This window comes from Budorcas taxicolor, chromosome 1 (assembly GCF_023091745.1).
Source record: "Budorcas taxicolor isolate Tak-1 chromosome 1, Takin1.1, whole genome shotgun sequence".
Lineage (NCBI taxonomy): Eukaryota > Metazoa > Chordata > Mammalia > Artiodactyla > Bovidae > Budorcas > Budorcas taxicolor.
The window spans coordinates 200,356,368-200,371,078 of record NC_068910.1 but is presented as its reverse complement, the minus strand read 5'-3'; the positions used below and the strand labels follow the sequence as shown (position 1 = coordinate 200,371,078).

The following is a 14,711-nucleotide window of genomic DNA, read 5'->3' as shown; positions in this document are numbered from 1 at the left end:
TGGGGAATCACACTGACTGACTTGCAGTTGTTGAACCATTCTTGTATTGCGGTCATAAATCCCATTTGATTATGGTGTATGATCCTTTTAATGTATTGTTTAATTCAGTTTGATAATATTTTGTTGAGGATTTTTCATCTATGTTTCTCATGGATTTGGGCCTGTAGTTTTCTTTTTTTTTTATGCCATCCTCATTTGGTTTTGATATCAGGGTAATGCAGCCCTTGTAAAATGTATGGGTATTAATTCTTTAAATATTTGGTAGAATTCACAAGTGAAGCCATCTTGTCCTTGACTTACATTTTTTGGAAGGTTTTTCTTTATTACCAATTTAGTCTCCTTGCTAGTAATTGATCTGTTCAGAGTTCCTATTTCATCATGATTCAGTCTTGGTAAATTATATGTTTTTAGGAGTTTATCTGTCTTCTAGGTTGTCCAATTTATTGGCACATAAATGGAGCTTCCCAAGTGTCTCAGTGGTAAAGAATTTACCTGCCAAACAGGAGACATGGGCTCAATCCTTAGGTCAGGAAAATCCCCTGGTGAAGGAAATGGCAACTCACTCCAGTGTGTTCATACCCGGGAAATTCCATGGACAGGATCATTGTGGCCTGCAGTCCATGGGGTCACAAAAAGTTGGACACAACTTAGCAAACAAACAGCAACAATTGTTTATAGTAGTCTCTTAAGAGTCTTTATATTTCTGTGGTATCAGTTGTAACATCTCTCCTTTATTTTTTTATTTCTTTGAGTCCTCTCTTTTCCTTTTGATGAGTCTCACTAAAAGATTGTCAATTTTTCTTATCTTTTCAGTGAACCACCTCTTAGTTTTATTGTTCTTTTCTCTTCTGTCAGTTTCTATTTCATTTATTTCTACTCTTATCTATGTTATTTCTTTCCTTCTACTAATTTTTGGCTTCTTTGGTTCTTTTTCTAGTTCCTTGGGGTATAAAATTAGGTTGTTTATTTGAAACATCTCTTGTTTCTTGAGATAGGCATTTATTGCTATGAACTTCCTCTCTTAGAAATGTTTTTCCCACATCCCATAGATGTTGGATTGTTGTGTGTCCATTTCCATGTGTCTCCAGGTATGTTTTGATTTCTTCTTTGATTTCTTCACTGACCCATTGGTTGTTTAGTAGCATATTGTTTAGCCTGCACATTTTTCTGTGTGGTTTTTTTTTTTTTTTTGCAGTTTTTTCTTGTAGCTGATTTCTAGTTTCATATTGTTGTGGTCAGAAAAGATGTTTAATATGATTTAAATCTTCTTAAATTTGTTGACACTTGTTCTGAGACCTAGTATGCTATTTATCCTGGAGAATGTTCCATGTGCACTTGAAAAGAATGTATTCTGCTGCGTTTGGATGGATCGTTCTATTTCTACTGATTGTGTGTTTGGTCTAATGTGTCATTTAAGGCCAATATTTCCTTATTGACTTTTTGTCTATGTAATATGTCTCTTGATGTAATTGAGGTGTTAAAGTCTCCTACTGTTACTGAGTTGCTGTCCATTTCCCCCTTTAGGTTTGTTTATATTTGCTTTATCTATTTAGGTGCTTGCTCCTGTATTGGGTGCATGTGTTTTTACAGTTGTCATGCCTTCTTGGATTGATCCCTTTATCATTATGTAATATACTTTTTGTCTCTTACAGTATTTTTTTTTTTTAATCTGTTTGGTCTCATCTAAGTATCACTACAGCTTTCTGTTTCCGTTTGCATGGAATACCTTTTGCCATCCCCTCACGTTAGGTCTGTGTATTCTGATATGATTTGTCTCTCTTGTAGGCAGCATATAGATAGATCTTGTGTTTTTATCTATTCAGCCACTCTGTCTTTTAATAGAAGAATGCAGTGTGTCCACATTTAAAGTAATTATTGCTAGGGATGTGGTTATTGCCATTTTGTTAGTTCTTTGTAGCTATTTTTGTGCTTCCTGTCTTGATTCTTTTCTTTTTTTAATCCTTTAATTTTATTGGAGTATAGTTAATTTACAATGTTGTGTTAGGTATATAACAGACAGGCTCAGTTATACATATACAAATATTCATTCTTTTTTAGATTGTTTTCTCATCTAGGTTATCACAGAATATTGAGTAGAGTTCTCTGTGCTATAGAGTAGGTCCTTGGTGGTTATCTGTATTTTACAGAGAGTAGTGTGTTTGTTCATCCTAAGCTCCTGATTTATCCCTCCCCTCCAGATTTCCCCTTTGGAAACCATAAGTTTGTTTTCAACCTGTAAATCTGTTTCTTTTTTATAAATAGTTCACTTCTATCTTTTTTAAAAGTTAGATTTCACATATGAGTGATATTATATGATATTTGTGTTTCTTTATCTGACTTACTTCACTTAGTTTGATAATCTCTGGGTCCATCTTTGTTGCTACAGATGCCATTATTTCATTCTTTTTTAAATGACTGAGTAATATTGCATTGTATATATGTACCACATCTTCCTTGTCCGTTCCACTGTTGATGGACATTTAGATTGCTCCTGTGTTTCGGCTTTTGTAAACTGTGCTGCCATGAACACATTGAGGTGCATATATCCTTTCAGTTTATGTTTTTCTCCTGATGTATGCCCAGGAGTGGGATTGCAGAGTCATATGGTAGCTCTGTTTTTAGTTTTTTAAGTAAGCTCCACCCTGTTCTCCATAGTGGTTGTACAGTTTACATTCCCACCAAGAGTGTAGAAGGGTTCCCTTTTCTCCATACCCTCTCCAGCATTTAATATTTGTAAACTTTTTGATGATGGCCATTCTTACTGATATTGGGTGGTACCTCATTGTAGTTTCGATTTGCATTTCTCTGGTAATTAGTGATGTTGAACATCTTTCCATGTGCTTGTTGATAATCTGTTTTCTTTGGAGAAATGTCTATATCTTCTGCCCATTTTTTTGATTGGGTTGTCTGTTTTTCTGACATAGAACTGCATGAGCTGTTTGTGTATTTTGGAGATTAATTCCTTGCCTGTTACTTTGTTTGCAAATATATTTTCTCATCCTGTTGGTTGTGTTTTTGTTTTGTTGATGGTTTCCTTTGCTGTGCAGGAAGTTTTAAGTTTAATTAGGTGCTTTTTGTGTACTTTTGTTTTTATATTCATTATTCTATGAGGTAGATCAAAAAATATATTACTGTGACTTATGTCAAAGAGTATTCTGCCTATGTTTTCCTAAGAGTTTTATAGTGTCCAGCCTTACAATTAGATCTTTGATTAATTTTTAGTTTATTTTTGTGTATGGTGTTAGAGAATGTTCTAATATCATTCCTTTATAGGTAGCTGTCCAGTTTTCCCAGTGCCACTTATTGAAGAGATTACATTTTCTCCATTGTATATTCTTGCCTCCTTTGTCACGGATTTATTGACCATAGATGCATGTGTTTATTTCTGGGCTTTCTATCCTATTCCATTCATCTATATTTCATCAGAGTACCATACTGTTTTGATGACTGTAGCTTTGTAGTATAGTCTGAAGTTGGGCAGTCTAATTCCTCCAACTCTGTTTTTTTTTTTTTTCCTTAGGATTGCTTTGGCCCTTCAGAGTCTTTTGTATTTTCTTATAAATTTAAAACGTTTTTGCTCTAGTTCTATGAAAAATGCTGTTGATAATTTGATAAGGATTACGTTGAAGCCATAGATTGCCTTGAGTAGTATAGTCATTTTGACAATGTTGATTCTTTCAGTCCAAGAACATGGTATATCTGTTTATATGTGTCATCTCTGATTTCTTTCATCAGTGTCTTACAGTTTTCATAGTAGTGGTCTTTTGTTTCCTCGGGTAGATTTATTCCTGGGTATTTTATTCTTTTTGATGTGATAATAAATGAAATTGTTCCCTTAATTTCTCTTTCTGACATTTCATTGGTAGTGTGTAGCACAAGAGGCTTCTGTGTATTAATTTTGTATCCTGCAACTTTACTAAATTCATTGAAAAGCTCTAATAGTTTTCTGGTCACATATTTAGAATTTCTGTATGTAGTGGCAGTTTTACTTCTTTTCTCTCAATTTAAATTCATTTTATTTCTTTTTCTTCTCTGATTGTTGTGGCTAGGACTTTCAAAACTGTGTTGAATAAAAGTGGTGAAAATTGACATCCTTACCTTGTTGCTGATGTTAGAGGAAATAATCAGCTTTTCATTATTGAGCGTGATATCAGTGTGGGTTTGTCATGTATGACCTTTATTATGTTGAGATAGGTTCCATCTAAGACCACTTTCTGGAGAGCTTTTATCATACATGAGTGTTGACTTTTGTCCAAAGCTCTTTCTGTGTCTGCTGAGATGATCTTATGGTTTTTATTCTTCAGTTTGTTTCATGCTGATTGTGGATCTTGAAGAATTGCATCCTTGGGATAAAATACACTTGATCATAATATATGAGCCTTTGAATGTATCATTGCATGTGATTTCCTAGTATTTTTTTGAGCATTTTTGTGTCAAGATCAATGATTTGGGGCAGTAATTTTCTTTCTCTCTCTCTTTTTTTGAGGGGAGGGGAGTATTTTTTATCTGGTTTTGGTATCAGGGTGATGGTGGCCTTATAGAATGAATTTGGGAGTGTACCTTCCTCTGAAATTTTTTTGGGAAATTTTTTAACAGGTGGGTGTTTCCTGTTTTCCAACAGTTTGATAGAATTCACTGTTGAAGCCATCTGGTCCTGGACTTTTGTTTATTGGAAGATTTTTAAATAATAATTCTAATTTTTGTACTTGTTTGGTCTGTTTGTATTTTCTATTTATTCCTTGTTCAATCTTGGAAAGTTGTATGTTTGTAAGAATTTGTGCATTTCTTCTAGGTTGCCCATTTTATTGGCATATAGTTGCTTATGGTAGTCCCTTATGATCCTTTATATTTCTATGCTGTCAGTTGTAACTTTTCATTTTAATTTTATTGATTTGAATGGAAGTTAGAAAGATGGTAACAGTAACCCTGTATGCGAGACAGCAAAAGAAACACAGATGTATAGAACGGTCTTTGGGACTCTGTGGGAGAGGGAGAGGGTGGGATGATTTGGGAGAATGGCATTGAAACATGTATAATATCATATATGAAATGAATCACCAGTCCAGGTTCGATGCATGATACAGGATGCTTGGGGCTGGTGCACTGGGATGACCCAGAGGGATGGTACGGGGAGGGAGGTGGGAGGGGGGTTCAGGATGGGGAACACGTGTACACCCGTGGCAGATTCATGTTGGTGTATGGCAAAACCAATACAATATTGTAAAGTAATTAGCTTCCAATTAAAATAAATTTATATTTAAATTTTTTTTATTGATTTCTCTCCCTTTTTTTCTTGATGACTCTGCCTAAAGGCTTATCAATTTTGTTTATTGTCTCAAAGAACCAGCCTTTAGTTTCATTGATCTTTGCTATTGTTTTTCTTTTATCTTTGTTTTCTTTATTTCTGCTTTGATCTTTATGATTTCTTTCTTCTACTAACTTTGGGTTTTGTTCCTCTTTCTCTAGTTGCTTTCTCTAGTTTCTTTAGGGTTAGGGTTAGTTGTAAGGTTAGGTTGTTTATTTGAGATTTTTCTTTTTTCCTGAGTTAAGATTGTACTGATATAAACTTCCCTCTTAGAACTTCTTTTAGTATGTCTGAAAAATATTGAAACATTGTGTTTTCATTGTCGTGTGTCTCTAGGTATTTTTGAATTTTCTCTTTAATTTCACAAGTAATCATTGTTTGCTTACTAACATATTGTTTACCCAACTTGTGTTTGTGTTTTTTACAGTTTTTTTTTCCTATAATTGATCTCTAATCCCATAGCATTGTGGTTGGAAAAGATCTTTGATATGATTACAATATTCATAAATTTATGAAGGCTTGCTTTGTGGCCTAGGATGTGATCCTGGAGAATGTTCCCTATACACCTGAGAAGAAAGTTTATTTGGCTACCTTTGGATTAAATTATCTGTAGATATCAATTAAGTCCATCAAGTCTAATGTGTCATTTAAGGCCTATGTATCTGTATTGACTTTCTGTCTGAATGAGGTGTCCTTTGATGAGTATGGGGTATTAAAGTCCCCCAGTATTATTGTGTTACTGATGCCTTCTCTTTTTATGTCTTTTGGCATTTGCCTTACATATTGAGGTGCTCCTATGTTGGGTTCTTGTGTATTTACAGTTGTGATATATTCTTCTTGGATTGTGATTGTTATGTTGTTGTTGCTGTTCAGTTGCTAGGTTGAGTCTGACTCTTTGCGTCCCATGGACTGCAGCACACCAGGCTTCCCTGTCCTTCACTATCTTCATGAATTTGCTCAAACTCATGTCCACTGAGCCAGTGATGCCATCCAACCATCTCATCCTCTGTTGTCTCCTTCTCCTCCTGCCTTCAATCTTTCCCAGCATCAGAGTCTTTTCCAATGAGTTGGCTCTTTGAATCAGGTGGCCAAAGTATTGGACTTCAGCTTGAGCACCAGTCCTTCCAATGAATATTTCTGGTTGATTTTTTTCAGGATTGACCGGTTTGATCTCCTTGCTGTCCAAAGGACCCTCAGGAGTCTTCTCCAGCACCACAGTACGAAAGCATCAATTCTTCAATGCTCAACCTTCTTTATGGTCCAGCTCTCACATCCATACATGACTACTGGAAAAAACAGAGCTTTGGCTATACAGATCTTTCAGCAAAGTGATGTCTCCACTTATTAATATGCTGTCTATGTTTGTCATAGCTTTTCTTCCAAGGATCAAGCATCTTTTCATTTTGTGTCTGCAGTCACCAGCTGCATTTATTTTGGAGCCCCAGAAAATGAAATCTGACACTGTTTCCACATTTTCCCCATCTATTTGCCATGAAATAATAGGACCACATGCCATGATCTTCAATTTATGAATGTTGAGTTTTAAGCCAGCTTTCTCACTGTCTTCTTTTACCTTCATCAAGAGACTTTTTAGTTCCTCTTCACTTTCTGCCATTAAAGTGATATTATCTGCATATCTGAGGTTATTTTTCCCAGCAATCTTGATTCCAGCTTGTGAGTTATCTAACCCAGCATTGTGTACGATGTACTCTGCATGCAAGTTAAATAAGCAGAGTGAAAATATATAGCCTTGATGTACTTCTTTCCCAGTTTTGAACCAGTCTGCTGTTCCATGTTCAGTTCTAACTCTTGCTTCTTATCCTGCATACAGGTTTCTCAAGAGGCAGGTAGTATGGTCTGGTATTCCTGTCTCTTTAAGAATATTCCCAGTTTGTGAATAAAGGCAAAAGGTGACTCTACACGTGGACATCACAAGATGGTCATTATCAAAATCAGATTGATTATGTTCTTTGCATCCAAAGATCAAGAAGCTCTATATAGTTAGCAAAAACAAGACCTGGAGCTAACTATGGCTCACATCATCAGCTCCTTATTGCCAAATTCAGGCTCAAATTGAAGAAAGTAGGGGAGAATCAATAGGCCATTCAGGTATGACCTAAATCAAATCCCTTATGATTATACGTTGAAGGTAACAAATAGATTCAAGGGACTAGATCTGGTAGACAGTGTGCCTGAAGAAATACCCTGCTGCTGCTGCTGCTGTTGCTTCAGTCGTGTCCGACTCTGTGCGACCCCATAGATAGCAGCTCACTAGGCTCTGCTGTCCCTGGAATTCTTCAGGCAAGAACACTGGAGTGGGTTGCCATTTCCTTCGCCAATGCATGAAAGTGAAAAGTGAAAATGAAGTCACTCAGTTGTGTCCAGCTCTTCAAGACTCCATGGACTGCAGCCTATCAGGCTGCAGTACTGGAAAGTGCTGGAGTAGGTTGCCATTGCCTTCTCCGAAGAAATATGGGTAGAAGTTTATAACTCTGTACAGGAGGCAGTGACCAAAACCATCCTCAAGAAAAGGAAATACTAGAAGACAAATTGGTTGTCTGAGGAGGCCTTAGAAATAGCTGAGAGAAAAAGAAGAAAAAGGCAGAGGAGAAAGGGAAAGATATACCCAGCTGAATGCAGAGTTCCAGAGAACAGCAAAGAGAGATAAGGAAGTCTTTTTAAGTGAACAATGCAAAGAAATAGAGGAAAACAATAAAATGGGAAAGACAAGAGATCTCTTTAAGAAAATTCAAGATACCAAGGGAACATTGATGCAAAGGTATGCACAATAACAGATAAAAATGGCAAAGACCTAATGGACGCAGAAGAGATTAAGAATAGGTGGCAAGAATACACAGAAGAACTATAAAAATAAAGCTCTTAATGATCCATATAACCAGGATGGTGTTATCACTCACTTAGAACCAGACATCCTGAGTATGAAGTCAAATGGGCCTTAGGAAATGTTACTACAAACAGCGCTAGTGGAGGTAATGAAACTACAGCTGAGCTATTTAAATCCTAAAGAATGATGTTGTCTGCACTCAGTATTTGGAAAACTCAGCCATGGCTACAGGACTAGAAAAGGTCAGTTTTCATTCCAATCCCAAAGAAAGGCAATGCCAAAGGACATTCAACTACCACACAATTGCACTCATCTCACACACTAGCAAAGTAATGCTCAAAATTCTCCAAGCAGAGCTTCAACAGTATGTGAACCGAGAACTTCCAGATGTTCAAGCTGGATTTAGAAAAGGCAGAGGAATCAGAGATCAAATTGCCAACATCCGTTGGATCATCAAAAAAGCGAGAGAGTTCCAGAAAAACATCTACTTCTGCTTTATTGACTATGCCAAAGCCTTTGACTGTGTAGATCACAGCAAACTGTGGAAAATTCTTAAAGAGATGGGAATACCAGACTACCTTACCTGCCTCCTGAGAAATCTGTATGCAGGTCAAGAAGCAACAGTTAGAAGCAGATATGGAACAATGGACTGGTTCCAAATTGGGAAAGGAGTACATCAAGGCTGTATATTGTCACCCTACTTATTTAACTTATATGCAGAGTACATCATGTGAAATGCTGGACTGGATGAAGCACAGCTGGAATAAAGATTTCTGGGTGGAATATCAATAACTTCAGATATGCAGATAACACCACACCTATGGCAGAAAGCAAAGAGGAACTAAAGAGCCTCTTGATGAAAGTGATACAGGAGAGTGAAAAAGCTGGCTTAAAACTCAACATTCAAAAAACAATCAAAGATCACTCAAAACATTCACAGATCATGGCATTTGGTCCCATCACTTCATGGCAGATAGATGGGGAAACGATGGAAACTGTGACAGAGTTTTTTTCCATGGCTCCAAAATCACTGCAGATGGTGACTGCAACCATGAAATTAAAAGATGCTTGCTCCTTAGAAGAAAAGCTGTGACAAACCTAGACAGCATATTAAAAAGCAAAAACATTATTTTTTTGACAAAGGTCCATACAGTCAAAGCTATGGTTTTTCCAGTAGTCATGTATGGATGTGAGAGCTGGATCATAAGGAAAGCTAAGCACTGAAGAATTGATGCTTTTGAACTGTGGTGTTGGAGAAGACTCTTGAGAGTCCCTTGGATTGCAAGGAGATCAAACTAGTCAATCCTAAAGGAAATCAGTCCTGAATATTCATTGGAAGGACTGATGCTGAAACTGAAGCTCCAGTACTCTGACCACCTGATATGAAGAACTGACTCATTGGAAAAGAACCTGATGCTGGGAAAGATTGAAGACAGGAGGAGAAGGGGACAACAGAGGCTGAGATGGTTGGATGGCATCACTGACTTGATGGGCATGAGTTTGAGTAAGCTTCAGGAGTTGGTGATGGACAGGGAAGCCTGGCGTGCTGCCATCCATGGTGTTACAAAGAGTTGGATGTAACCGAGCAACTGAACTGAACTGAACTGATGCTGTTAGAGTGCTGCACTCATTATGCCTGCAATTTGGAAAACTCAGCAGTGGTCACAGGATTGGAAAATGTCAGTTTTCATTCCAATCCCGAAAAAAGGAAATACCAAAGAATGTTCAAATTACCATACGATTACATTCATTTCACATCCTAGCAAGATTATGCTCAAAATCCTTCAGTCCTTTAGCAGTATGTGAACTGGTAACTTCTACATGTACAAGCTAGATTTTGAAAAGGCAGAGGAACCAGAGATCAAATTTCCATCATAAGCTGGATCATAGCAAAAGCAAGGGGATTCCCAAAATACATCTACTTCTGCTTCATTGACTACGCTGATTATTATGTAGTGCCCATCTTTGTCTCCTGCAACGTTCCTTATTTTGAAGTTTGTTTGTTCTGATGTGAGTAATGCTCCTCTAACTTTTTAAAAATTTCTGTTTGCATGAATATTTTTTTCTGTTCCCTCACTTTCAGTCTGTATGCGTCCCTAGATCTGAAGTGGGTCTGTTGTAGAAAACATGCATATGGGCCTCATTTTTCTGTCTATTCAGCCAGTCAGTCCATGTTTTGTTTTTTCCTTTTTTTGGTTGGAGCATTATTTATATGCCTATTGCCATTTTCTTAATTATTTTGGATGTTTTGAATGGATTTTTCCTTCCTTTCCACTTTTCTTCTCATCTTTTGTGATTTGATATCTATCTTTAGTGGGGGTTTTGGATGACTTTTTCTCTTTTGTGTCTGTATCTATTATAGATTGTTGGTTTTGGGTTCCCAAAAGGTTTTATAGAGTACTCTATATACAGATAAAGTTGTTTTAGTTTGCTAGTCTTTTTATTTCAAGTGCTGTTCCGGTATCCTGCATTGGTGCTCTCCTCTTCTCCTGTTTGCTGGTTTTGATATCAAATTTGTGTAGGGATGATTCCTACCTTTATGTTTTCTTTTGCTGATGAGTTTCCCAGTTCATAATTTTCTTGAGTCTACTTGTGGTCTTTTCTTTTCCACCTAGATAAGTTCCTTTAGGATTTGCTGTAATGCTGGTTTTCTGATGCTAAATTCTCTTAGCTTTTGCTTGTCTTTAAAACTTTTGATTTCTCTTTCAAATCTGCATGAGAACCTTGCTGGGTAGAATATTCTTGGTTGTAAGTGTTTCCCTTTCATCGCTTTAAAGATGTCACGCCACTCCTTTCTGGCCTGCAGAGTTTCTGCTGACAGATCAGCTGATAACCTTACCGGGGGTTCCTTGTATGTTGTTTGTTGCTTTTCCCTTGTTGCTATTATTTTTTCTTTGATTAATATGTTTCTTAGTGTGTTTCTCCTTAGGTTTATCTTGTATAGGACTCTGCACTTCCTTCACTCAAGTGAGTATTTCCTTTCTCAGGAAAATTTTCAGTTCTAATCTCTTGAAATACTTTCTAATGCTCTTTCTCTGTCTCTCCTGCTTCTTGTACCCCTATAATGCGAATGCACATGTGTTTAGTGTTGTCGCCACAGTCTCTGAGACTGGCTTTCTTTACATTCTTATTTCTTCTGTTCCATGGCAGTGATTTCCAGCATTATGTGCTCCATTTTGCTTATTCATTCTTCTGCCTCAGTTATTCAGCTATTGATGCCTTCTAGTGTATTTTTCTTTCCAGTTATTATATTCTTCATCTGTGTTTGTTTCTTCCTTAAATCTTCTGTCTCTTCATTAAAAATATGCAATGCTTCACAAATTTGCCTGTCATCCTTGCATGGGGCCATGATAATCTTCTCTGTATGGTTCCAATTTTAGTATAGATGCTGCTGAAATGAACATATCTGTTCCTTTTTCTTTTCTTCCCTCTTTTGTCATTTGACTTTCTTTAGTGGTTATGTTTATATTTATTTATTTTTCTTTATCTTTTGTCTGTTTGCTATAGGTTTTTGCCATATGAGGGTTACATATAGCAAATTTTATTTATACAATCTATTTTACATTGATACCAACTTAAGTGTTTTATAAACTCAAGATTTTTACTCACCACCCCCCTACATATTTTAAGTTTTTGATGTCATATTTTACATATTTATTTTGTGTATTCCATAACTAATTATTATAATCATAGTTACTTGTACTGGTTTTATCTTTTAACCTTTACATTAGCTTTATAAGTAATTAATCATTATCTTTACTGTATATTTACTTTTCCAGTGAGATTTATTCTTTCATATGTGCTCTTGTTATGAACTAGCTCTTTTCAACTTGAGTCCTTTTAACTTAAGGTTTTTGTAATGTCAGTTTAGTGTTGATGAATTCCTTTAGTTTTTGCTTGTCTGAAAATTTTTCAGTTCTGAATAATGAATTTGCTGTGGGTAGAGTGTTCTTAGTTGGAAGTTTTCTTCTTTTAGTACTTTAATTACATTGTGCCACTCTTTTCTGGCCTGCAAAATTTGTGCTGAAAAATCTGCTGATAGTCTTATGTGCATTCCCTAGTCTGTGGGGTTTAGACTTCTGATGAAAGTCTAATGTGACCATTTTTAAATATCTTAATGTTCTTTCTGTAGTATTTCCAGAATGCATTTATTGTGATTCTGTGCTGTAAATACAAGCACAGAGGAGTTGATAATAACCCAATCTGGATGCTTTTACTGAGCATTGATTTTCTGTTGTATGCCCTCTGCATGTTCATAACATGCCACCCTTCAACTTACCATTTTTTTTAAGGATTGAGAAAAATAACACTGGTGATATTTTGAAGAACAAATTTAGAAAATATTATATACTTTATAGAGTCTTTTTTCATATATGGTGTGATAATGTCTTTATCATAGAAGGTAAATTAAGGAATGAAATATATGTGAAGCCCCTTTGTTTTTTATCAGCTACCTTATAAATTTATTTTATTATAAAGTGAAAATATCATTTCATGTGCAGTTTTTATCACTTTGCCTTTCTGTTTATTGAGTAATCATGTATGTATATAGGTGGCACTGAAGAGGTTGCTTTAAAATTACTTACATTGTTTTCTTAACATGGATTATATTTACTATTACCTATTTTATTGTTTTACTTCTATCTAAATGTTAGATTTCTATGTAGCTTTATTTGTAGTTTGGCATCATTTAGTAATTATCCAATGAGACAGACGTGGCTTACTATTATTTTCTTGTGACTAGATCTGTTAGTAAAGGAAGATAAGCCTTATCATATCCATTACTCTGTATGGATGCTGCAGTGATCTCATCCATGACTTTATAAAGAACTAGCTGTGGAATTCCCATTGTAAGAATATTTAATTTAGGTTTCTTACCTAAACCTTCTGGTTAGAATTTGAGTCAACCTGAGAAAGACCAGGTAAATCAAGGATAGAGCAGGACTGCTCTGTGAAGATGGACTGAAAAAAGTGAGAATTTCAGCCTAGATAGACACTTATCAATGGGGCCGTGTAATGTAATCAATAAAATGGTGATGCATTACGATTTGCTTAAAACCCCCAAAAGAGTCCTCTTTAAAATTTTAAATATGTAGAGTTCGAGTCCCCTATGCCAGATATTGTCCATAAGATTGCAGTGACAGCTCCCATTGCCGTAGCACTTCACCACTGTTGTACCAGCTCACCAGGTACTTTATCTCATGCACTGACCGCAAACTTTGTTCCTCTCACTATACCAGCCTCAGTTAAAGCTTCATCATTTCTTCACAGATTTACTGCAACAGCATCTAGTCTTGATTCTCCAAAGCATTCTCCATGTTTCCCATATGACCTTTCTCAACCAGGAATCTTATCACACCAGTGCCTCTGCTGTGTTCTCTGTGTGAAGCTACATGTTCTTGCATGTGTGCAGACCTTGCAGTTATATTGCCAACTTCTCTGGCCTCATCTGTTGATACTTGCCTATTTATAATCCTGGCTTCAGTCTTCTTAAGTTACAATGTAAACCTTCTGATCTGAGACATAATTTTTAATACAAATATTGGTTAAAATAGAGACCTAAAAATGATACATTAAAATTTTTTATTTTAACTTAAAACATGTGTTCACATTTCTTCAGCAATCTTTTGATATAGGAACAAAGCCTTTGCCTTGAATGTGGCTCTACTTGTCAAAGTACCTCATCAATGTTCTTGTGTAACCACACCCATAATATGTCTCATGATTTCAATTGAGTTTCTTTCAAGTAGAGTGAATAAAAGAGCAGAATCTTCTAGGTTGTTATATTTTCCAGTCTTTTATAGCCATCTCACTCACTTGTAATTTGACAGTAACTTTTTGGCAGCTAATCTTTTTGAGTCGTTTTGAAAGATTCAACCTAGTTTTCTTAGAAACAGTAACTCTCTTTTTTCACTCATGTTTCATTGACTTATATTTAATTAAATAATATAATGTTTAATTAAATTAATTTGATTATAAAGCCAAGCACAACTGGCATACATATATTGAGAACCAATACAAGTGACTCTTGGCAAACGTTTCCCTCACCTGGGTGAGACATCAAGTGCCCTGGCCCACTGGAGAGAATCCATTAGTATTTGGCTTGAGTGTCAAGATGTCTTTCAGAGAGAATAGAGAGTGTTAATTCAGGAGTTAGTTCAGTAGAAGTCAGTGAAATAAGTTTTTCAACTGTGTTTACAGCCCCCTTAAATAAGTCATAGCCTCTTCTTTGTAAAATCTTGGCCACCTCTTTGCTCTCCGATCCTTACAAATTGAATTCTGATAGCATGGCTTCTTCCAGAAAGCTTTTCCTCATAGCCCGTCCCCTTGCAGCTAGTTGCTCCTCCAGTTTGCTCACTTAGTGTCACATGCTGTTGGGTAAAGTATCCCTGTGAGTCCAGTGAGACCAGGACTGTGTCATTTATCTCTGACTCCATAGTCTTGGCTTTTAGAAAGTATTGGATAAATGAACTTGAATTTGTTTTTTCAGGAGGTGCTACAAGCTGAAAAATGTAAATACACATCCTTATTATTGACACTCTTAATATTTCTGAACTTTGA

At 36.1% G+C, this 14,711-nt stretch overlaps 1 protein-coding gene and 1 non-coding gene across 2 annotated transcripts in view; one reads left to right on the top strand and one right to left on the bottom strand.

The window, feature by feature from the left end:
- Positions 1-14,711, top strand: part of TMEM108 (transmembrane protein 108) — a 429,003-nt gene that overhangs the window by 75,139 nt on the left and 339,153 nt on the right. The window lies entirely within an intron of this gene.
- Positions 11,449-11,554, bottom strand: LOC128058050 (U6 spliceosomal RNA). The gene has a single exon (XR_008200394.1). It is a non-coding gene; the product is annotated as a U6 spliceosomal RNA (small nuclear RNA).